Genomic DNA, 24007 nt, shown 5'->3' on the forward strand with positions numbered 1-24007 from the left:
AAGAAAGGTGGTATTCACTGACCACAGTGCCAGGTTAACAGAAGAAAACCTGTTTACCAAGGTATCCAGACTCTTGGATTCCCTTTCCAGGGGACTAGTAGGGAATGCGCCAGAATTTACTCTGGCAGGGGAGGCTTGGACCACCAAGCTCTCGTGGGTGAGGTGCTGACATGAAACCTGATGCAAAGGGGGTCTGTAAGGAAATGCCTTTTTTGTATGGTCACCCCCCAAGGTTTGAACTGATGGTGCTGGTTTTTCAACCAGACAATAGTGCCTGTGCACTTACCCTTGCCCCCCCCCCCCCCCGGGAATGCAGCACTTGTCGTGCCACCCTAGGTGGGACATGAGAATAACAAGACTCCCAGTCTGCCATTAGCAGGCTGGAAGACAATTTTAACTGGTGGCCCCACCTTGCCATTCAAAACAATGGCAAACTGTAAGAGAGTGGGTTTCTGTTGCAGTAACCCCCCCCTTTTTTGCCTAATAGCTGATGCACTTTTTCTTGTTGTGCCATGGGCTCCTGCCAATCAGGTGCCCAGGGCCTTTGTTCCTTCCCTAAAAACTGCCTAACAGCCAAAACCCAAATTGGCAAACCCTGGCCACATGTCAGCCCCTGGTAAATGGTACCCTAGGTACCCAGGGCCTTGTGACCAGGGAAGGCCTCTAAGGGCTGCAGCACTTATTGTGCCACCCTTAGAGGCCCTGTACCCTAACACACACACTGCCCTTGCAGGCTGAGTGTCTGGATACAAGACAAAACAGTCGACATTGCACACATCCCTGTGTGCCATGCCCACAACCTACACTGTCCTGGCATACATCAGCCACCCCTCTAGCTGGGTGCCCTATGCCAGTGGTGTGGGCACAGAGGGAGGATCCCTGTGCCCCTACAGTACTCAGGTCCATTCCTGGGTCCTGTAAGTGCAGTGCTGCCATCTAAGAGTATATGGTGCTGGGAGCTTGTCAAACACGAATTCCACAGCACCATAATGGCAGCACTGAAGACTGAGAAGTTTGGTATCAAACTGCTCAGCACATTAAATCCCACAGTGGCATCAGTGTGGATTTAATGTACCAAGCACCACAGAGGGCATCTTAGAGAGGCCCCCTGAAACCTAAACCTACAATCCACGTCTGTTCTGAGGCTGCCACACAGCAGACATGTTGCTGGACCCCTGGGTAGGAGAGCCCCTGCTCTCCTGGGTCTGCAACAATGCACATCCTGGGCGAGGTGCTAAATCTCCTCCCCCAGGATGGGCAGGGGGAAGCTTCAAAGGCATGCCGCCTCTGTGAGCTTCCCCAGGCCACTGCAACCCCCCACTCCGGCGGGAAGCTTGGCCGGAAACCCCAAATAAGCACAGGGGATGTGCCAGCCTGCCAACCCCACCCCTCAGGTGGGGGAGGCAAGGTGAAGCACATCTCTGGGCTCTCGCCATCTTGAAGATGGGAAGCCCTGCCCAATCAGGACTAGGCTCCTGCCCCCCTCCCACCGGAGAGAGGCAGGATAGGGGGTGTACCCACCCCAGGACAGGGACCCATTGGCCCCTGCCCTTCACCTACCTGTAACGCCCCTAAATCTAGTATTTAGGGGCATCCTGAACCTCCCTTCCCCAGATTCCAGATTCCAAAATACAAAGAAGAGCAAGAAGAAAGAAGACCTGCCCTGCAGCTGCTAAGAAGAGGAAGACACCAACTGCTTTGGCCCCAGCCCTACAGGCCTGTCGACCCTCGAACCTGCTCCTGCTCCAACCCGGCATCTCTTGTGGCCAGCAACCTCACAAACCCCAGAGGACCTGGCTACCTTTTGGCTCTAAGCCCCAGGGACTCCCATGAGTAGAGGCTCTACTCAAAACCTACTTCTAATCCCTGGCAGCAGCCCGGAACCGCGAACCCAGCACACTCTGCACCAGCCAAGCCTGGCCAGTGCCAGAGTGAACAAAGACCATGAGGACGACCCCACGGCGACTGTGACCCCGAGTCCGGCACCCAAGGACCTCCCTCGACACTCCTGAAGAAGCCTGCAGCCTCAGAACAAGGTGCCCCCCCCCCCCCTACCACGATCAACAGAGGGTAAGATTTCCCGACACCAAAAGGCAACCCTGCACGCGGCCCCCTGTGCCCAATCCCGGGGTACCTACCTATCCTCCAACGACCCAACTTACCTCTCGAAGTGGTGGTGGCACCTGAAGAATCCTCGTCCCCGAGCTTGCAGTCTTTCTAAACCGGAGATTTCCCATTGAAATCAATTGAGCGCCCGAAGGCTCAAAAGTACCCTGCACCCAGCCGCCCGAGTGGCCCTGGCAGTGCAACCTCTACACCTATCTACTTCCCCACTTGCCCTGAGTAAGTGACCAGGAGCCCAGCTCCCACAGCCGCGTGGCCTGCTAGGCAGCAGCCACCAACCAAGGCCCCCCCTATCCCTCATAGGATAACATTGGGCCTAACTCTCTCTGCACCCGGCTGCCCTAGAGTCGCTGAGGGTGAACCAACTGTACCTACCTGACCCTGGGGGACCCCTGAGTCTATGCCCAGAACCTCAACTCTGCCAGTCCAGTACTTACCTCTAAACCGCAAACTCTATTTTCTTCATAGGGTAACATTGACTGGCTTTTTCCTGAAATTTCTTCTAGGTGTGGACTTTTCAAATCTTAAAATATTCACCAAAAATCAGCCGAGTGGGGGAGGAGCCTAGCACGCAACCAAGATGGCCGCGTAGGTGCGAGGCTCCCGAGGACCTCCGCGACCTCCTATGACTATCCTGAACATATCCTGTCCCAGATGAGGGGACTGTGTTGGTGAGCCCGAGCTGAGGTGGCGCCCGTTTTCCGCTTCCAAATCGGACCTCGGACACCGACTTTAGCACCGATTGAGGTTTGCGGCCTTCTCCTAGCCGAACCCCGGATTTGCGTTGTGGGGCGATCCAGTGACGAAGTGAATAACAGCGGCGGACAGGGCTTGGTGGCTCGCGTAACCCGCACTTTCACTTTCGCACCCTCCTTGCTGTCTATGCGAGGTTGGGTCGCGGGGCTTCGTGTGTTGGTGTGGCCTCGCTGGGGGACCCTGCCTGCCCGCCGGCTGTGATCCGCCCCGCAGATCTGGGGTGGCACCCCCCCGGAGCCCGTGGACCGGCTTGCCCGCCCTTCACGACGTGGCTGGTGCGATCGGGAGAATGGGACCATGGCCACGAAACAAGATGGCGATCGGGCAAAGGTAAAATCGACCCGGCGTGGCGCAGCCCATCAGTCCAACAGCATGGATCGCTATACCCTCCAGAAGGGATCTCCTGAGGTGCCACGCAGGTCCCCTGAGGGCCCTACTGATGCCCCCGATCTGCCCACGGATCTGACTCTGCGGGATGTCATGGGCGCCATCGCCGAGATGAAGGCCTCTGTGGGCCAGCGTTTTGACACACTGGCGCAGAAGATCGACTCGGTCCTCGTAGATGTTGGCCTGATAAGGGCCGATCTCTCCAAGACCAACGACCGAGTCGATTCTTTGGCCCACACCGCATCGGGCCTTACGACAGATGTGGCGGCCCTGCAAACTGAGGTGCGCCGGCTTGCTCGGGCGAGTGCGCTGATGGATCGTCGCCTGGAGGACTCCGAGAGTCGGGCCCGGAGGAACAACATCCGTATCATCGGGGTGCCTGAGGGACGTGAGGAAGCGGCGGCGGACCTTTTCGTGGAAGACCTGATTGTTACCCATCTCCAGCCACGGGGGCTGAGTAAATTCTTTGCTGTGGAGAGGGCCCACAGGGTTCCCGGGGGAAGGCCTAAGGTCGGAGCCGCTCCGAGACCTCTCATCGCCCGGATTTTTAATTTTCGGGACAGAGACGCTATCCTGCAATCCTCCAGACTACAGGGACCGATTAGACTTGACAATATGGACATTAATTTCTATCCTGATTTCACCCCTGCGGTCCAGAAGCAGAGACTGAGCTTCCTTGGTGTCAAGCGCCGTCTTCGGGACCTAAATCTCAAATACGCCATGCTTTTCCCAGCTAAGCTGCGAGTGGAGTTGGAAGGTCGCACACACTTTTTTGATCGTCCCGAAGCGGCCGGGGACTGGCTGGATACTCTGTCTGGAGATCGGGATCGGGGTGGCGGGGGGGGAGCGGCCGGGGGAGAGGGCTCGCCGGATCAAGACTGAGGGACTAATATTAGGCCTCGCTCGGGACAAAAATGATGCCACTTTTGACTATACGTCGGATTGCTTAAGTTCCCCTCCTATGGAGGTTGTGTGGGGTCTCTTGGGGGTTCTCCCTCCTCCTCTGGGGGTCTAGTTAGTTTAACTATCTATGGGGCGACAGGCACACTGCACGTTGGGGGGGCTGTCTGGGCTCATGCAGGGGTGCAGGGAGGGGGGAGTTTTGTTGGGGTGGGTGGGCAGGGATGGGATGGGGTGTTGTTCGTTATTATCACAAGGCAACCCTTTTTTTGTGTTGGTTCTACTGTGCTCTCGGGGGGACGAATGATGGTTTCTGTGTATGATGGGGGGTAGGGAATTAACTTTGTTGTCTTGGAACGTCAATGGACTGGGGGACAGGATCAAACGAGGTGTGGTCCTACAGTATCTGAAGCGACTCTCGCCTGATGTGGTCTTCCTGCAGGAGACACACCTTATTGGCAATTCCTTCTGCGCCATGAATCGGCGTGGCTACCGCCTCGTGGCCCACTCGGGCTTCACGTCAGGCTCGAGGGGTGTGGGTATCATGGTAAAGAACTCGCTCCCGTTAGAAATTGATGAGGTGCTCCACGATGACAGGGGACGTTACACTGTCTTGGTGGGGAGAATGGAGGGCAAAGTGGTTGTCTTTGTGTCAGTGTACGTCCCACCGGGGTTGCAGTCGACCACCTTTGCAGATCTGGGGCGCCTCCTCCTTGGCCTTCCGGGGGGGCTTCTGGTGGTGGGGGGGGGGATTTCAACGCGGTGGTTTCTGGGACTGTGGATCGTCACCCCCCTAGGGACCTCCCCCGGGCACAGGCGTGGCTATCCGGCCTCTTGGATACACTGGGATTGGTGGACTGCTGGCGCTTAAAACATCCCACGCAGCTGCAATACACTTTCCACTCGGGGGCCCATGGTAGTCTCTCATGGCTTGATTATGTCCTTGTCCCGGCGGCCCATGTCGGGAGGGTGGGGGAGGTGCGCCATTTGGCACGGGGTATCTCGGACCACTCCCCGCTATTGTTGCATTTTGATGTCTTTCCGAGGGCTGAGAGCAGGGTGGTCCCAATCAATTCCTGGTACCTGCGCGACCCCACCATTCTCGCTGACTTGATTAAATCCCTCCAGCGCTATTTTGAGGAGAATGTGGGGTCAGTGCCTTCAGCTATCTCCCTGTGGGAGGCCTTCAAAACAGTACTTAGAGGGGAGGCCCTATCCCTTATTTCCCACGCCCGGAGGCGCGAGCGGGAGGAGGTGACCCGGGTGGAGGCTGAAATAGCTGAGCTGGAGGGTAATCTAGAAGATGGGGTGACGGATGCTGCACTACATGTCCTCCAGCTCAAACAGGCGGCTTATAGGGCCCTCGTTACGGAGGCGGCCAGGGGCCTTAGTAGAGAGCAACAGGGGCGACTGTATGATGTGGGTGATAAGGCTGGTAAACTGATAGCGTGGTTGGATAAAAAGGAGAGAGCGAATCGTGTGGTCCCGCTGATTGAGAAAACGAATGGTGTGTGTGTAACTGAGCCAGAAGAAATTGTCTCCTGTTTCGCGGAGTACTTCCGCGAGGTGTATTCCCCGGTCTCTTCTTGCTCGGAAGAGGATTCCCGTGCCCTGCTCAGGGATATCGCGCTGTCTTCCCTGTCCGGGGAGGACAGGGTGTCGCTGGACGCCGCTCCCACCTCCGACGAAATCGCCCTCGCCATACGCTCGGTCGCTTCTGGCAAGGCCATGGGCCCGAACGGTATCCCTATCGAGCTGTATAAGCTGCGACCGGATACAATGGCGCCTCACCTCCGCACAATGTTCCTCGCGGCCCACTCGCTGGGCTCCCTCCCGCTTGACCAGCGTCTGGCTACAATCGTGGTGATCCACAAGGAAGGGAGACCTCGGGATCGGGTTACTTCTTATCGGCCTATCTCATTACTGAATGCGGAGCCTAAAATTCTCGCCAAGGTACTCGCCAATCGGCTGGTCGGTGTGATGGGAGATCTGGTTCATCAGGACCAGTCTGGCTTTATTCCCCATCGCAATACAGCCCTTAATCTGCGGCGTTTGCATGGGGTGCTTGCGCGCGTCCCATTTATACGGGAACCGGCCATTTTGGCGTCATTAGACGCCACCATGGCGTTTGACACGCTTGAGTGGCCATACATCTGGGCGATGCTTGCGAAGTTTGGATTTGGCCCAGGATTCATCAGTTGGGTCAAATTGTTGTATGCGGGCCCATTGGCGCAGGTGGTCGTGAACGGAAGAGTATCGGCCCCGTTTGAGCTGGGCCGGGGCACGCGACAGGGCTGTCCCTGGTCGCCGCTCCTTTTTGCGCTTGCCTTGGAGCCCCTGGCGGAGTGGCTGCGGTGGGAGCCTTCCATCCGTGGTCTCCGTTGGACCCCCGAGTATGAGGACCGCGTATCCCTATACGCTGATGACATCCTTCTGTACCTAGCCTCCCCACGTAAATCACTTATAGTGCTAGTTGATGTTTTACACTCGTTTGGTCGTAACTCCGGTCTCGTCATCAACTGGGCTAAATCGTGTGTGTATGTTCTCTCTGGGGAGGCTCCTATTCTCCCGCGGGGCTGTCCGATCCAGATCGCCCGCAGGGATTTCGGTACCTGGGTGTCTTCATTACTCTGGACCCGGAGGCCCGGTATGAACGGAATCTGCTTCCCCCCCTCCAGCGTCTGCGGGTAGATGTCGCATGCTGGCGGCGCCTGCCACTTTCGCCGCTCGGCATTGTTCAAGATGATGTCTCTGCCGCGTTTTCTGTACGCTTTGCAGAACACTATGGACTTGGTCCCGGCGCGCTACTTCCGTGAGGTGGAGAGTCTGCAACGCCGCCTGTTCTGGGACGGGAGGCCGCGCATTGCTCTGGCTAAGCTGACGCTCCCATGGTTTGACGGGGGGGATTGCCCTCCCGGATATTAAACGGTACTATTGGGCCTCCCAGCTCGCTGCCATTAACCATGGCCTCTACGGGCCTGCCTTAAACCCGGCATTTGAAATGGACAAGATGCTCCTGCCAGGTGGCGACTACAATCGAGCGCTCTACTCTAGCGCGCCCGACGCTCGTCTGACGGGCCCCACGCGTGTCATGGTGCAAGTCTGGCACGCGGCCAATGCAGCTATGGGGTGGAAGGACCGTTTGACCCGGGCATCACCACTATACGCGTCTGAGCGGTTAGGTTCCCTGTGGACCTCTAAGGGCTTCGAGAAGTGGGACATAATAGGTATCAGTAAAGTGGGGGATCTTTGGACGAGGGGAGGATTTAAAACGTTCGATATGCTGCAGACGGAATTTCAGTTGCAGGGCAGTGAATACTTTCGGTATTTACAGGTCCGTCATGCGCTGGGCTCCGTCTTCTCGGACGTTGCCTCCATCCCGGAATATTCCCCCCTGGAGGATAGAATGCTGGATGGGCACGTCCCGGACAGCACGATCTCACTTATATACAAAAAGCTCATAAACGACCGCTCGGGCCTGTTGACTGCCCTTCGTGCGGCTTGGGTTGCCGACGGGCTGGAGTTGGACGACGAGGACTGGACCTCCGCGGTGGCCTCCCCGAAGGAGGTGGCCATACCGGCTCGCCTTCGCTTCGTCCAGCTCAAGATACTCCACCGGGTCTACATGACGGGGCCAAAGCTTCTGCGTATGGGCTATGCTGGAGATGGGTTGTGTAAGCGTGGGTGTGGTGCTTTGGGGACCTTTCTGCATATTTTGTGGGAGTGCCCGGAGGTGGAAGGGTTCTGGCGTGGTGTACATGAGGTGCTGCGACTGGTTACGCATGTGGCGCTGTTGCCTGAAGCGAGAAGATGCCTGTTGAATGTGTGGGAACAGACTGATTACTCGGCGCCGCAGACGTGGTGGGTGACTCTGGGATACATGATAGCCAAGCGTGATATTGCTCAACTGTGGGGGTCCCAGAGGCCCCAGACGGTCTCGGCCTGGAAAGAACACATGGACTGGTGCATGTTTCGAGAAAAGGTGGTGTATGTGGCGAGGGGTAAGCCTGGGACGTGGGTGAAAGTATGGGGCCCCTGGAACGCCTACCGAGGGGGTATCTGTGCGCCTCCGCTGCTGCCTGATGCCTCGCCAGCCCCGTCCCCTTTGCCGACTCATTCCCCCGCTGCCGGGCATTGGGTTCCCCCAGTCCTCGCTTTGTTCTCTTCCCCCTCTTTATACTTCTGGGTATAGTTGGGATCCCCCCTCTAGGGGAGCACGTGCTGCTATTTTTGATTGTGGGTTGCCTTGTGGGTGTGGTTTTTATTTTTGTTGTTCTTAATTTAAAATGAAACCGCATAATGGGGCCTGGATGATGTGGCTTTTGACATTGTTACCTACTGAGAAATGCTCCTCCTGTAATACCACGTGTTCCATAAATGTATGTCGTATGTTCCTACCATTGCTAGCGGCCGGCCGGAAGGTTGTGGGCCCATACTTGTATACTTTTAAGACTTGTAATAAACGGTTTAAAAAAAAAAAAAAAAAAATCAGCCGAGTAACGAAAACGAAAATACTCACCTGCTCTTAGGTGAGCTCCAAGTGCTGGATCTTGGTGCCCAGCCCAGACTCTGAAAAATACTTACAACTGTACCTACCAGTAACCCAATTTTCTCCCATAGGAAATCATTGACTGTTTTTCTGTGAAATTTCTCCTAAGTGTCAATTTCTGCAATCTTTAAATATTCTTTATAAATCGTGTAATATCTGAAAACGTAATTACTTACCTGTTTTGGATAAAGGTTCCAGTACTGAGTCTAGGTACCCAGTACTGGATTACAAAAGTAACGAGAACATACTATACCTGTAACTTGAATTTTCTGCCATAGGGAATCATTGACTGTTTTCTATGAAATATTGTCGAAGTGTCAACTTTTAAAATAGCAAAATATTCTGTAAAAATCATCACAGTAATTAAGTCGACTTTTATCACTTGATTCCAAGTACTGACCCAGGACTGAATCTAGGATCCAGTCCTGGAATTCCAAAAGTAATCCTAAAAGTAATTTGTGGCAAATAACATGAAACTTCCATTGAGCTCAATGCATTATTGTGTTTAAAATAGTGTTGCCTATTGCAACCACTTGTAACTGTTTACAAAAGTCAATTGCATATTGCAAAAGTATTTATATCAAGCATCTCATTCAGAGAAAGTATATTTTAATTTCAATTGTTGGTTCTAAAATAAAACAAGCATATATTTTTTATATATAAACCATTGGCCTAGAGTTCAGTTATTGAGTGTGTGTGACCATTTGCTGACTGAGTGTGTACAACAAATGCTTTATACTGTCCTCTGATACTGCCTTACTGCTCGACCAAGCTACCACTAGAGAGTAAGGTTATATCTAACTTTAGCCTCTGCCAAGCCTCTGGGGACTGTGGACTCTGTACACCCTGTACCTATTTGGGAACAGTATATACAGAGCCACTTTCTCACATAAACCCAGACTTCCTAGTTGTAAATGTGTAAGTCTCCCCTATGGCAGGCCTACGGAGTCCAAAGGCAGGGTGCAACATATGCCGCGGGCAGAACATGTAGTGTTACAACTTCTAACAGGATAAACACAGAACTGTTTTTACTGTGGAAAAGCTTGACCGAATTGACCAGTGCAGAGTTACATGCTAACCCCTCATCCGTGCTAACTGGGGAATTGTAAAACCAAAGTGGGCCATCCAAGGTATCAAACAACTTGTTACATTAAATCCGACTTGACTCAGGTCGAAATTAAAACAACAAGTTGCAGTGGGCAATTTTGGCGAAGTTGCCACTCTGTTGACTTCAGTCCCCAGTGCCCATATTGGCTGCACACAGGGTCCTGTAGCCGAGACAGCTTTCTGTCTTGCTGACGTGCCAACGACTTCCCAGGAAAGGATACACCAGGGTAGTGCAGTGAAAGGAGGTGTCCTGCAAGAAACTAGAGGTGTTGGCCCAAACAGACAGGCTGGCACATGGGACAGAAAAGAGGAAACCAGTTGTCAAGCCAGTTTCTGTAGCTCCCTTGGTAGCCATACAGCTGGGTTGAGCTAGAGAGCTCAACACGGCAAGAGAGGGGTCCTGCCATATTGGAAGTGGGCAGAAAGATGCACCTGGGATGTCCCCATGCCACACTTTGCAGGAAGTGGTCATCAGGTGGGAGAATCTGGTAGCCCATTTGTTATCAACCGCATCCTGCCCTAAGGGCATTTTCTGAGCATAAGTACGGCACCCCTGGCAATCCAAACTCATCTCGACTGGACAGGAAGGCAGACTGTTCTTCTGCACTATGGAACCAGCAAAGTGAGGCAGCACCGGAGTGGTCTGCACGTGATGAACCTGGAGGCTAACAAAGGAGGGGGACTGTGCTTGTTGTATCCTGCTCAAGGAGAAGCAGTCTCCAGATATCAGCCAAAGGGACTCCAAGGGTCAGTGAGTTGGCCTCCTTTTCACAGCACAGGAACACAACCGATGAAAAACCTGCTGGGGCAAGTTGGTAGCCAAAAGTCTTCAACCCTCTGTCATGCCATGCAGTGGGAAGGGAATGCCTAGATGTGGGTCCTGTGCTCACTGCGCCACTGGATTTAAGCTAGCGTGGCTGATGAGGGATGTAGCCCCGAAACCCGTCCCAGGATGCTTGTTACCGGTCCAGGGAGGATTTGGCTAGGCAGTTCGGGCTGGACTGTTCCCATAAGGAACAGGGTCAAGACTGATTTGCATATGGCTGGGTCCAAACTGGGGTGGTGTGGTGAGCAAAAGAATGAAGGTTTAAACACAGATCCTTGTGACTGGGGGTGAATGTTTGCATTGTTCAGCATTCCGTCGATCAACTGTTTCTTTTGCATGCAGCACCAGGGATCAGGACCCGATGCACAAAGTTGCATCCGGGTTTGCTGGCAAGGGCTTGCAGCACTGATTGTGCCACCCTCGAGGTTCTCCAAGTAAAAAAAAAAGTAAAAAGAGTCCCCCAGTCCACCACTGCAGACTGGTACAGCAGTCGTACACGGTTAGCCTGACCTTGCCATTGAAAACAATGGCAAAGCCAACACTTTTGGACACATGTGTAAGTCATCCCTCTGGCAGTCCTACCCAGCCCTAAAGGCAGGGTGCAACATATGACACAGGCAGGACATGTACTTTACATGTCCCGACAGTAAAATACGCAAAAGGAATATGCTACTTACCAGTATGCATCTGTTCTTGGCATGTAGAGCTGCAGATCTACACACTTTTGCATAGATCGCCATCTGGTGTTGGGCCCGGATGTTTGCAGTTTGTTTCTCCTCTTTAAAGTCTTTGGAAGACACGAGGTTGGTGACTCCTCCCTTGGATCGTATTGCGCATGGGCTTCGGCTCCATCCTCAGATTGTTTTTCGCCAGCAGGGAAAGATGGAGCGTAGTAATAACAGTGAAGAAACCCATGTGTGTATCTAAATTAGATAAACTGGAACAGATACAGGTAGCCGGGTAGGCGGGTGGGCGTGTGTAGATCTGCAGCTCTACATGCCAAGAACAGATGCATACTCGTAAGTAGCATATTCCGTTCAAGGCACATGAGCTGCAGATTACACACTTTTGCATAGACTATATAGCAGTTCCCAACCTTAGCGGCGACCACCCGTATCTGTTGCAGTGGTTTGAAATAGTGTTTTAAGTACAGCCTGGCCCATACTAGCTTGTTGCTTAGTTTGCACATCTACACAGCAGTGTTTGGTGAAAGTGTGCGGTGTTGACCATGTAGCTGCTTTGCAGATGTCATCTAATGGGATGTTCCCTAGAAATGCCATGGAAGCCCCTATCTTTCGTGTAGAATGGGCTTTAGGGGGAACGGATAGCGTTCGTTTTGCTTTGTGGTAAAAAATCTGGATGCATTTTACAATCCAACTAGCTATCCCTGATTTTGAGATGGGGTTGCCCTTGTGTGGTGGAGAGAAAGAGACAAACAGTTGTTTGGTCTTTCGGTTAGGTTGTGTTCTCTCGATGTAGTAGAGTAAGGCTCGTTTGACATCTAGCGTGTGCAGAGCCCTTTCTGCAACGGTCTGAGGTTGCGAGAAAAATACTGGTAGTTCTACAGATTGGTTTCGGTGAAAAGGGGAAATTACTTTAGGTAGGAATTTTGGGTTGGTACGGAGAACAACCTTGTTATGGTGCATTGGAAGAAAAGGTTCTTGTATGGTAAGTGCTTGTATCTCACTGACCCTTCTAAGGGAAGTGATGGCTACAAGGAAAGCGGTTTTCCATGTTAGGAATTGTAGTTCGCATTTATGCAAGGGTTCGAAGGGAGGCCCCATCAGCCTTGTGAGAACGATATTTAAGTTCCACACAGGTGAGGGTGGTACTCTGGGGGGAATTATTCTTTTTAGGCCTTCCATGAAGGCTTTAATGGCAGGTACTCTGACGAGTGATAGATGTTGCCTGTTTTGTAAGTAAGCTGCAATTGCTGCGAGGTGTAGTCGAATGGACGTATAGGCTAGATTACACCTCTGTAGGTGGAGTAAGTAGCCTATGATGTGTTGGATAGACACGTCCAGAGGATTGATGGTGTTGTTATGGCAATAAACAATAAATCTTTTCCACTTGGCAGCGTAGCACGCTCTAGTGGTAGGGCGTCTAGCTTCTCTGATGATGTTCAAACAGTCAGGGGGAAGATTTAGGTACCCCAATTCTAGGCTTTCAGGAGCCAGATCGCAAGGTTGAGCTGAGCTGGGTCCAGGTGTCTGATCTCTCCATGGTTCTGGGTTAGGAGGCATGGTGAGAGGTGTAGTTTTTGGTGTGGTACTACAGAGAGTTCCAGCAGCGTGGTGTACCACGGTTGTCTGGCCCACGTTGGAACTACTAGGATTAGTGTGAGGGAGTGCTGTTGTAGTTTGCGCACCACTAAAGGAATGAGTGGGAGAGGCAGAAAAGCGTACGCAAATTTGCCTGACCAGTTCATCAATATCGCATTTCCTTTGGACAATGGGTGTGGGTATCTGGCGGCGAAGCATTTTGTGTTTTCGTGGGTGGCAAAGAGGTCTATCTGTGGATGCCCCCACATTTGAAAGAACGGATGAAGAACCTGTGGGTGAAGTTCCCACTCGTGGATTTGTTGTGTCTGCTGAGCAGATCTGCCACGGTGTTTTGGACTCCTGGGACATGTTGAGCTAGGAGAAAGATTTTGTGGGGAATTGCCCATCTCCATATGCTCTGTGCTAATTGAGAGAGCTGTGGAGTGTGTGTGCCGCCTTGTTTTTGTATATAATACATGGCCGTCATGTTGTCTGTGCGAATGAGGACTGCCTTGCCTGAAACCTGTGTTTGAAAAGATTTCAGGGCTAAAAAGATTGCTAGTAACTCCAGATGGTTGATATGGAGTAACTTTTGTTGAGGCGTACATGTGCCCTGCACGGTGAGGTGTTATAGGTGAGCTCCCCAGCCGGAGAGCGATGCGTCCGTTGTTAGTATTATCTGGGGAACCGTGTCCAGGAACGGTTGACGTTTGGAAAGGTTTGTGGTGTTCCACCACTGCAGAGAGCGATGGGTGCGACCGTCTACCAACACCAGATCCGTCAGTTGACCTTGGGCCTGGTTCCATTGGCGCGCAAAGCACTCTTGGAGAGGATGCATCTGGAGTCTTGCGTGGGGCACTATGAAAATGCAAGAGGCCATCATCCCTATTAGTTGCATGAACACTCGTGCTGGAATGGAGTGTTGAGGTATGATTTTTTGTCGCAAAGCCTGAATGCTTGCAATCTTGGCCGGATTGGGGTAGGCTATTGCTTTTGAGGTGTCTATGGTGGCACCGAGGTATTGTTTTATGTGGGATGGTTGTAGCTGGGACTTTTGGTGGTTCACCGTGAAGCCTAGTTGGTGAAGCAGTTCGATTGTGGTGGCGGTGTGGTGTACACACATTGTATGAAGTGGCTTTTATCAGCCAGTCGTCCAAGAATGGGAAGACGTGAATGTGCCGTCTTCTCAGGTGTGCCGCCACCACCACTAGGCACTTGGTGAATACCTGTGGTGCTGTTGTGACTCCGAATGGGAGCACTTTGAATTGGTAGTGTTGGCCGTCCACTACAAATCTGAGGTACTTTCTGTGAGCATGGTGTACTGGAATGTGGAAGTATGCGTCTTTCAAGTCCAGTGTGGTGAGAAAGTCGTTCTGGGAGAGGAGCGGAAGTACCTGCTGAAGCGTTACCATGTGAAAATGGTCAGTGTATGTATGTGTTTAGGGGCCGGAGAATAGGTCGTAGAGTCTCGTCCCTTTTTGGTATTAGAAAATATAGGGAGTAGACCCCCATATTTTGTTGATTGACAGGAACGTGTTCTATTGCCTGTTTTTGTAGGAGGGAGATTACCTTCTGCTTTAGTAATGTTGAATGTTCTTGTGACATTGGGCGTTGCCTGGGTGGAATGTTTGGGGGGGTAGATGTTAGTTCTAGGCAGTAGCCTGACCGAATTATTTGGGTCACCCATTTGTCTGAGGTGATGGTCTCCCAGACATGAAGGAAATTTTGGAGTCTGCCCCCGACCGGAGTGGGATGGTCTGGGGGGAGCGGGGGGGAAGTCATTGGGTAGGAGGTGTGGCAGAACGGGCATTGTTTGTTTTGCCTCTGCCCTTGTTGTTGTTACTCCTGTAGCCGCCTCTTTGGTAATCTTTTGTAAAGGTGGTCTGAGTAGGGGATTTGTATGATGTGGACGCTGTGTCTGAGGAGTAGCCTCTGGATGCACTCCGAAAGGAGGGGCGGCGAAAGGAGCGTCTGGGCGGGTGAGACTGTAAGGCCCCCATGGATTTTGCGGTATCCGTGTCGTTTTTCATCTTTTCTAAGGCCTCATCCACCTTTGGCCCGAATAGATGTTCCTGGTCAAAGGGATGGTTAAGGATGGAGGCTTGTACTTCTGGTTTAAACCCAGATACCCTTAACCAAGCATGGCGGCGGAGAAGGACGCTGGTGTTGATGGCCCTGGAGGCTGTGTCTGCTGCATCTAGGGCACAACGTATGGAGGTGTTTGTGATTGTTTTACCCTCTTGAATTAACTCGTTGGCCCTACCTTTATATTTTTCAGGGAGATGGTGCATTGTGCTTTCCAATTCGTCATAATGAGCCCTGTCATATCTGGCCAGCAGTGCCTGAGTGTTTGCTATACGCCATATGTTGGCGGCCTGGGATGCTGTGCGTTTGCCTGATGCATCTAGCAGTTTTGACTCCTTGTCAGGTGGTGGTGCATCACCTGACGCTTGTGAATTTGCCTTTTACGTGCCGTAGATACCACTAATTATATATGGAAGAACAATGGTTCCAGTGGATAATAAAAAGAGTGATTTAAGCAATATATACGCACAATGGCAATAGAATTGAAAAGGACTGATGTCAGAGGACAAAATGAAATCCCTACATAGTTGAATCAATACTGTATTTTATACAAAGCAGTAAATGGTATATACACTTCTTTTAAATCATAAACGTAAAAAAATTTCAAGCGTAAACATTTTTTTTAGTGCATAGTGTCTCCAAGTGAAAATTGGAACCAAAATGTGACTGTACAAAACAATAATGCTTTTTAGAAAAGTGGGTTTCCATAAATAAGAAAAGGACAGAACGACCATGTCAATACAAATTTATAAACAGTTTATGTATGCAATGATACAGGCTGAATTGTGGTCTGTAGTATATGCTTGTCGACGGCGTTTCGACCCTCCTGTGAATGCGGGATCTCTTCAGGACTAAGGATGCTGGGACATCTACAATAAATTAATGAAAGTAAGCATGAGGCCCGTGTACCGGCACAGATGCGAGAAACTATAGTGAATCTAGTGGCGCTGCTTGCTCTTTCATGTTTTTTGAAGGCTCCTCAACTGATTCCAATGAAATTTGTACTATTATACTATGTATTGATGCCTCACCTGCGCTGTCTGATGTACCTCCTTGTATTGTTTTGCTGTTGTCTAATGCTTTATAAAACTCAATAAAAAAATAAAAAAAGGAATCTAGTGGCGCTGGTCCTCTGATGTAAGAGGGATCTGAGGGAGCAGGTTTGTATTTTTTTTCTATACGTGGGTTAAGGACCCTGGCTCTAACTGGGTCTTTAAAAACTTCTGCCGCATGCTTTACCACCCCTTTGAGCATGGGCAGTATGGAGGTGGACCTATGTGAAGTATCAAATGTGTCTAGGAGGAAATTATTAGGTGGAATTATGCATGTCCACCCCGTGATAATGTGCTGCCCTTTGCAGAAGATGGTTGAACCCTAATGAATCTTCTGGTGGAGATGGTCTAGAAGGGTAAATATCGTCTTGTGGGACTTTGGGGATATCTGGTATATTGTAATCGTCCCATGGATCTGGAGATCCTGTAGGGGTGGGGTCCTGTGGCACATCTCCTGTATCATCATATGGGTCCCCCTGATCATCATCGTCTGGAGACGGGGTAGGAGAACGATGAGGTGGGGGCGGAGGGGGTGGAGGTGGGGAAGGAGGAGGTGGTGTAGGGGGAGGGTAAGGTATTCTGAACGGAGAGGTAGCAGAGTCCTTCCTCTTTGGAGGTGGAGGCGGAGCAGGCTTCTCCAAATGTCTCTTTTTGGTAGAGTGTCAAATGTCCAGTTTTTGGATCCTTGGTGAGAGTTTTTTGCAAGGGATCCGGTGTAAATAGCTCTGGTGAGGTAATTTGGTCCGTTGGCGCCGAAGGCGTCGGGCCGATGAGTTTAGGTTTTTCTGTGCCGGTTTGATGTTTAGAACCCGGCTTGGGACCCTCCGGTCTCTTGGTCGGCGCCGAGATGGCCTTCGGCTTGGAAGTGTCGGTGCCGGTGGCCTTGTGTGGTTTGGTCGGCACCGAAGATAGCGTCTGTGCCGAAGAGCTGGGTTTCGACCCCGAGGGCTTCGGTGCGGAGCTCGGTGTCGAGGTGGAGGCCGGTTTCTTTTTCGGTGCTGAAGTGTGTGTCTCGGCACCGCTGGTAGGCTGGCTCGAGCCCGAGCCGCCGGAAGGCTTACTTGGCTTCTTCACCGGGCCCGAAGGTGGGTTGTGTGAAGCAGTGTCTCTAGTCTTGCCTAGGCTCGGAGGCGAAGGCGTGACCAAAGCCTTTTTGGGTGTCTGCGTGGGTGTGGGAGGGGGTAGATTGGTACTCACGACCCTCTGCGCCGGGGTGATGTCCACATCTGACTCGTCGGCCTCGGAAGCGCTGACGAGGTCCTCTTCGGTGCAATGATGATGTTCCGGATTGTCGATGTCGACTGGAATGGACGTCGAGGAGTGTGCCACGTTCCGTCTGGCTCTTCTGTCCCGAATAGTCTTTTTGGATCGGAAAGACTTACAGGCCGGACAGTCTCGAGCCTCGTGTTCAGGGGAGAGGCAGAGATTGCATACCTCATGAAGATCGGTGTGGGGAAATTTGGACCCACATCGAGGGCACTTTTTAAATGGAGTTCTTTCCATGAGCCGGGACCGGAGTCTGGGTAGGCCCGAAGGCCGCCGTCGACGACTGGAACCAAAGGCTTGAGTCGATGAGAAGGAGTGTTGATTGAAGAGATCGTGATCGAAACAATACAGCGATTGGGGTGAGGATTGCGCGTCGATCGTCGAACTGGAAGCTGTTCGGAACCGGAGCGCGAAGATTACATCCGAGCCCGATGGCGGAAAAAAAACAATCTGAGGATGGAGCCGAAGCCCATGCGCAATACGATCCAAGGGAGGAGTCACCGACTTCGTGACTTCCAAAGACTTTCTAAGAGGAAAAACAAACTGCAAACATCCGGGCCCAACACCAGATGGCGATCTATGCAAAAGTGTGTAATCTGCAGCTCATATGCCTCGAACCTACTGTTTCCAGTCTGGGAAGACTTGGTCGCTCAATTCGCGAGTACTGGTTTACACAATGACCCTTCAGCTGTGCTAACTTTTGAACGGTGCATCCAAAGATAGCACTCCAAGGTATCAAACAACTCGTTACATTAAGCCCGACTTGTATCACAATTCGAAATTAATGTAACTTCTTGCAGTGTGCAGCTTTAGCAAAGCTGATACTTTGTTGCCTTCAAAACTCCTGAGACTTCCCAGGATCACACATGGAGCCTGCTCCACGAGACAGCTTTCTGCCCTTCTGGAGAGACGTGCTACTGACTCTCAGGAACAATGAGGGATTGCAGGCCAGGAAGTTGTCACTTCCCTCCTGCAGGAAACCACTTGGGTGCTAGCCCCAAAAGGAAGGGTTCAAAGGTGAAGCAGCATTTGAAGGGCAGATGTGTAGCACCAGGGAGGAGGGCAGCCCGATTGCTGAGGCAGACATGCTGGCATGGGAGGCAGAGAGGGGAAACCAGTTGCTAAACTGGTTTCTCTAGAGGCATGCAGTCCTGAGGCAGGCTCACCCCGGGGTGCAGTGCGCTAGGGAGGTCTGAACACGAGTGAGTTCTCGCCATCTTGGGAGTGGGCAGAATGGTGCATCCTGGGATAGATATCCAGATGCCACACTCCAGAGGACGTGATCACCAGGTGGGAAGCTGATGAGACAATAACTAGTGTGAAACTGGTCCTGGGTTGCTTGTGTTCCGGTTCAGGGAGGAGCTGACTTGGCAGTTTGGGCTGGACGGTTTCCATAAGGAACAGGGTCAATGCTGATTTGCGTATAGCTGGGTCCAAACTGAGGTGGTAATGTGAGCAAAATGACTATGGTCTAGCATGCTACCCCGAGCAATTGCCAGTGGTTAGGTAAGTTGCAACAATTCCGCCCATCACCTTTTGTGTTTCATTTGTCGCCCTTAGCGGCATGGACATGCCCAGACATGTGTCCCATACTCACGGTGTCACTGCCACCAAAGTATACCCGGATGAGGAGCCCATACCTAGGCAAAACCGGACCTGGGTTGCTTGTGTTTCGGTTCAGGGAGAACCTGTCTAGACAGTTTGGGCTGGATGTTCAAATAAGAAGCAGGGTCAAGGCTAATTTGAATATGGTTGGGTCCAAACTGAGGTTGTATGGTGAGCAAAAGAAAAATGGGTTTTGATGCTTCCCTGAGCGATTGACAGAGGTTAGACAAATTGCAAGCATTCCTCCCATCACCTTTTCTGTGTTTGATTACCAAGTGATGTCACAGCTACCCCCTTCTTCCCAGATGAGTGGGGAGAACCATTTTGGCTTTAAGTTAATAAAATGTTTGAATGCATTTAATGATCCACCTACCTATTCCAGCTTTCATAAAAGGGTGGGCTTTACAAGGTTTAGCAAAATCAACAAAAAGCTGTTCGGTTTCATAAAAAGGCTAGTTCTGTCAATGTAGTACATTAAGGCTCATGATTTCCAGGCTGTGAAGAGGTCTTCGAGCTACTCTGTCTCACTGAGCGAAACAAATGGTAGTTCAAGTGTTTGATTAAGTTGGAGAGACCACGCTGGAAAGGAACATAGGGTCAGTCAGGAGGGCAACAGTATCTGTATGAATCTGGATAAAAGTTTCTTTTAAAGTGAGGGTTTGTAGCACACTTATGCGCCTTACTGATGTAAAGGCTAGAACGAAAACTACTTCCAGGAAAGAAATTGTAAAGGGCATAAAAACAATGGCTCGAATGGGGGACCCATTTGATTTGACTTTTTATTTTATATAGTGCTCGAATGCCCAGAGGCATCTCGGAAACATGAGATTTTTTATTTTTAAAGTCAGTAAATCACTGTAGTTCACTCTTCAAAAAATGCAAAAATACATGTAGGTCTTTTAAGAGATTCACTGGGATCCAGCAAGACAGTTATCAGTTGCATACAGCAGTCTTAGGATCTTTTCTAAACTTTTTATCCTGTGCCACAGTCCAACCAAGAAGAGATCCTGATGCTGGGGATCAGTAATCTGAAGAGATGCAGTGAGTATTTCTGGGGCCACCATGGAATCCATGAGCATTAGGGGTGGTCACAATGCAGCAGAGGAGACCAGTGCAGGTCTAGTCATTGGTGGGTAGCTAGTCTCCCAGTTACAGCGATCTCAGTAGTTCCTTGAAGGTAAATATTTTTCTTTGGGGGACCAGGGTCCACTTTGACCTCTGCTACAGGTCTCATGGACTTGGGGACACCATAGGAAGGGCAGGGCTCAGTCACCCAACAGGCGGTTTAGCATCCAGCGGCGCTCAGGCATTTCTGGGCAGCTGGACTCTTGAGGAGTGCAGGGTTCCTTAGCTTTTGGTGGTCCTGAAGTAAATAAGAGACTTACCATCTGGCTCTTTGTGAGAAAGTGCCATCTTTCTTGCGTGGTATGCCCCCACTTTTTGCTGAATTGCTGAATGTACTTTGACTGAGTGTGCCCTGGACTCCTGCCAATCAGGTGCCCAGGGCCTATGTTCCTTCCCTAAAACCCAAATTGGCAAACCCTGGTTACATGTCAGCCTCTGGTAAATTGTACCCTAGGTACCCAGGGCCTTGTGACCAGGGAAGGCCTCTAAGGGCTGCAGCACTCCGTGTGCCACCCTTAGAGGCCCTGCAAACACACACGCCCTGCACACACACACGCCCTGCACACACACACACACACGCCCTGCACACACACACGCCCTGCACACACACACGCCCTGCACACACACACGCCCTGCACACACACACACACACACACACACACGCCCTGCACACACACACACACACGCCCTGCACACACACACACACACGCCCTGCACACACACACACACACACGCCCTGCACACACACGCCCTGCACACACACACACACACACGCCCTGCACACACACACACACACACACACACACACACACACACACACACGCCCTGCACACACACACACACACGCCCTGCACACACACACACACACACACACACACACACACACACACACACACACACACACACACACACACACACACACAGCCCTTGCAGGCTGAGTGTCTGGGTACAAGCCAAAACAAAGTCGACATGGTACACATCCCTGTGTGCCGTGCCCACCACCTACACTGCCCTGGCATACATCAGCCACCCCTCTAGCTGGGTGCCCTATGCCAACGGTGTGGGCACAGGAGCAGGAGCCCTGTGCCCCTACAGTACCCAGGTCCATTCCTGGACACTAAGTGCAGTGCTGCCATTTAAGAGTATATGGTGCTGGGAGCTCGTCAAACACGAACTCCACAGCACCATAATTGCAACACTGAAGACTGAGAAGTTTGGTATCAAACGTCTCAGCACATTAAACCCACACTGATGCCAGTGTGGGATTTAATGTACCAAGCACCCCAGAGGGCATCTTAGAGATGCCCCCTGAAACCTAACCTACAATCCACGTCTGTTCTAAGGCTGCCTAGGCTGCCACACAGCAGACATGTTGCTGGACCCCTGGGTAGGAGAGGCCCTGCTCTCCTGGGTCTGCAACAATGAACATCCTGGGCGAGGTGCTAAATCTCCTCCCCCGGGATGGGCAGGGGGAAGCTTCAAAGGCATGCCGCCTCTGAGCTTCCCCAGGCCACTGAAACCCCCCCACTCTGGCGGGAAGCTTGGCCGTAAACCCCAAATAAGGACAGGGGATGTGCCAGCCTGCCAACCCCACCCCTCAGGTGGGACGCGCGAGGTGAAGCACATCTCCGGGCTCTCACAATCTTGAAGATGGAAAGCCCTGCCCAATCAGGACTAGGCTACTGCCGCCCTCCCACAGGAGAGAGGCAGGATAGGGGCTGTACCCACCCAAGGACAGGGACCCGTTGGTCCCTGCCCTTCACCTACCTGTAACACCCCTAAATCTAGTATTTAGGGGCACCCTGAACCTTCCTTCCCCAGATTCCAAAATCCGAAGAGCTAGAAGAAAGAAGACCTGCCCTGCAGCTGCTAAGAAAAGGAAGACAACTGCTTTTGGCCCCAGCCCTACCGGCCTGTCGACCCTCGAACCTGCTCCAACCTGGCATCTCTTGTGGCCAGCAACCTCACAAACCCCAGAGGACCTGGCTACCTTTTGACTCTAAACCCCTGGGACTCCCATGAGTAGAGGCTCTACTCAAAAACTACTTCTAATCCCTGGCAGCAGCCCGGAACCGCGAACCCAGCACACTCTGCACCCGCCAAGCCTGGCCTGTGCCGGAGGGAACAAAGACCACGAGGACGACCCCACGGCGACTGTGACCCCGAGTCCGGCACCCAAGGACCTCCCTCGACACTCCTGAAGAAGCCTGCAGCCTCAGAACCAGGTACCCCCCCCTCCAACCGCGATCAACAGAGGGTAAGATTTCCCGACACCAAAAGGCACCCTTGCACCCGGCGCCCCGCGGCCCCCTGTGCCCAATCCCGGGGTACCTACCTATCCTCCAACTACCCAACTTACCTCTCAAAGTGGTGGTGGCACCTGAAGAATCTTCGTCCCCGTGCTTGCAGTCTTTTTCTAAACCGGAGATTTTCCATTGAAATCAATTGAGCACCCGAAGGCTCAAAAGCACCCTGCACCCAGCCGCCCGAGTGGCCCTGGCAGTGCAACCTCTACACCTATCTACTTCCCCACTTGCCCTGAGTAAGTGACCAGGAGCCCAGCTCCCACAGCCGCGTGGCCTGCTAGGCAGCAGCCACCAACCAAGGCCCCCCCTACCTCTCACAGGATAACATTGGGCCTAACTCTCTCTGCACCCGGCCGCCCTTGTGCTGCTGAGGGTGAAACAACTGTACTTACCAGTCACCCAATTTTCTCCCATAGGAAATCATTGACTGTTTTTCTGTGCAATTTCTTCCAAGTGTCAATTTCTGCAAACTTTAAATATTCTTTAAAAATCGTATAATATCTGAAAACGTAATTACTTACCTGTTTTGGATAAAGGTCCCAGTACTGAGTCTAGGCACCCAGTACTGGATTACAAAAGTAATGAGAACATACTATACCTGCAACTTTAATTTTCTGCCACAGGGAATCATTGACTGTTTTCTATGAAATATTTTCTAAGTGTCAACTTTTAAAATAGCAAAATATGGTCTAAAAATCATCACAGTAATTAAGTTGACTTTTATCCCTTGATTCCAAGTATTGACCCAGGACTGAATCTAGGATCCAGTCTCGGAATTCCAAAAGTAATCCTAAAAGTAATCTGTGGCAAATAACTTGAAACTTCCATTGAACTCAATGCATTATTGTGTTTAGAATTGTGTTGCCTATTGCAACCACTTGTAACTTTCTACAAAAGTCAATTGCATATTGCAAAAGTATTTATATAAAGCATCTCGTTCTGAGAAAGATTTTAATACCTATTGTTGGTTCTCAAATAAAACAAGCATATATTTTTTATATATAAACCATTGGCCTAGAGTTCAGTTATTGAGTGTGAGAGACCATTTGCTGGCTGAGTGTGTGCAACAAATGCTTTACACTGTCCTCTGATACTGCCTTACTGCTCGACCAAGCTACCACTTAAGAGTAAGGTTATATCTAACTTTAGCCTCTGCCAAACCTCTGGGGACTGTGGACTCTGTACACACTGTACCTATTTGGGAACAGTATATACAGAGCCACTTTCTCACACTCTTGGAGTCACTTTTTCAGTTCTGGCACACATGGAGCTCTATTTAAATAGTAGCCACGGTCCTCTTTGCGGGCCCCTCGGGTGCAACAGGGGCGGTCCAGTCTTTGGTGCAGTTTTTCCTTTCTGGATCCAGGGAGCAGCAAGGCAGTCCAGTAGTGCTGTGTGGCTGGAGAGCCACTTTGTCATCTTCTTGCACGTGGGAGGAGATTACTCATTAGAAAATGATGCAATAGTTCCCAGGTTGCAGCCCTTTCCACTTTACATCGCTTCCTGGGGCGTTGTCCACTAAACAATCTCAAGAAAACCTTCTCTACCCAAATCCAAGATGGCTCAAGCCTTCCCCTGTGAGGAGCCCTGGGTGCACCCAGTATAATGAGCCACACTGCCTAGAAAACTAGTTCTGCAATGAGATTTTCCCTTCTGAA

The 24007-nt window shown here is 51.4% G+C and overlaps 1 protein-coding gene across 6 annotated transcripts in view; it reads right to left on the reverse strand.

Moving 5' to 3' along the window:
* Positions 1 to 24007, reverse strand: part of OGDH (oxoglutarate dehydrogenase) — a 587498-nt gene that overhangs the window by 139166 nt on the left and 424325 nt on the right. The window lies entirely within an intron of this gene.

The sequence above is a fragment of the Triturus cristatus genome, chromosome 11, assembly GCF_964204655.1.
Source record: "Triturus cristatus chromosome 11, aTriCri1.1, whole genome shotgun sequence".
Taxonomy (NCBI): Eukaryota; Metazoa; Chordata; class Amphibia; order Caudata; family Salamandridae; genus Triturus; species Triturus cristatus.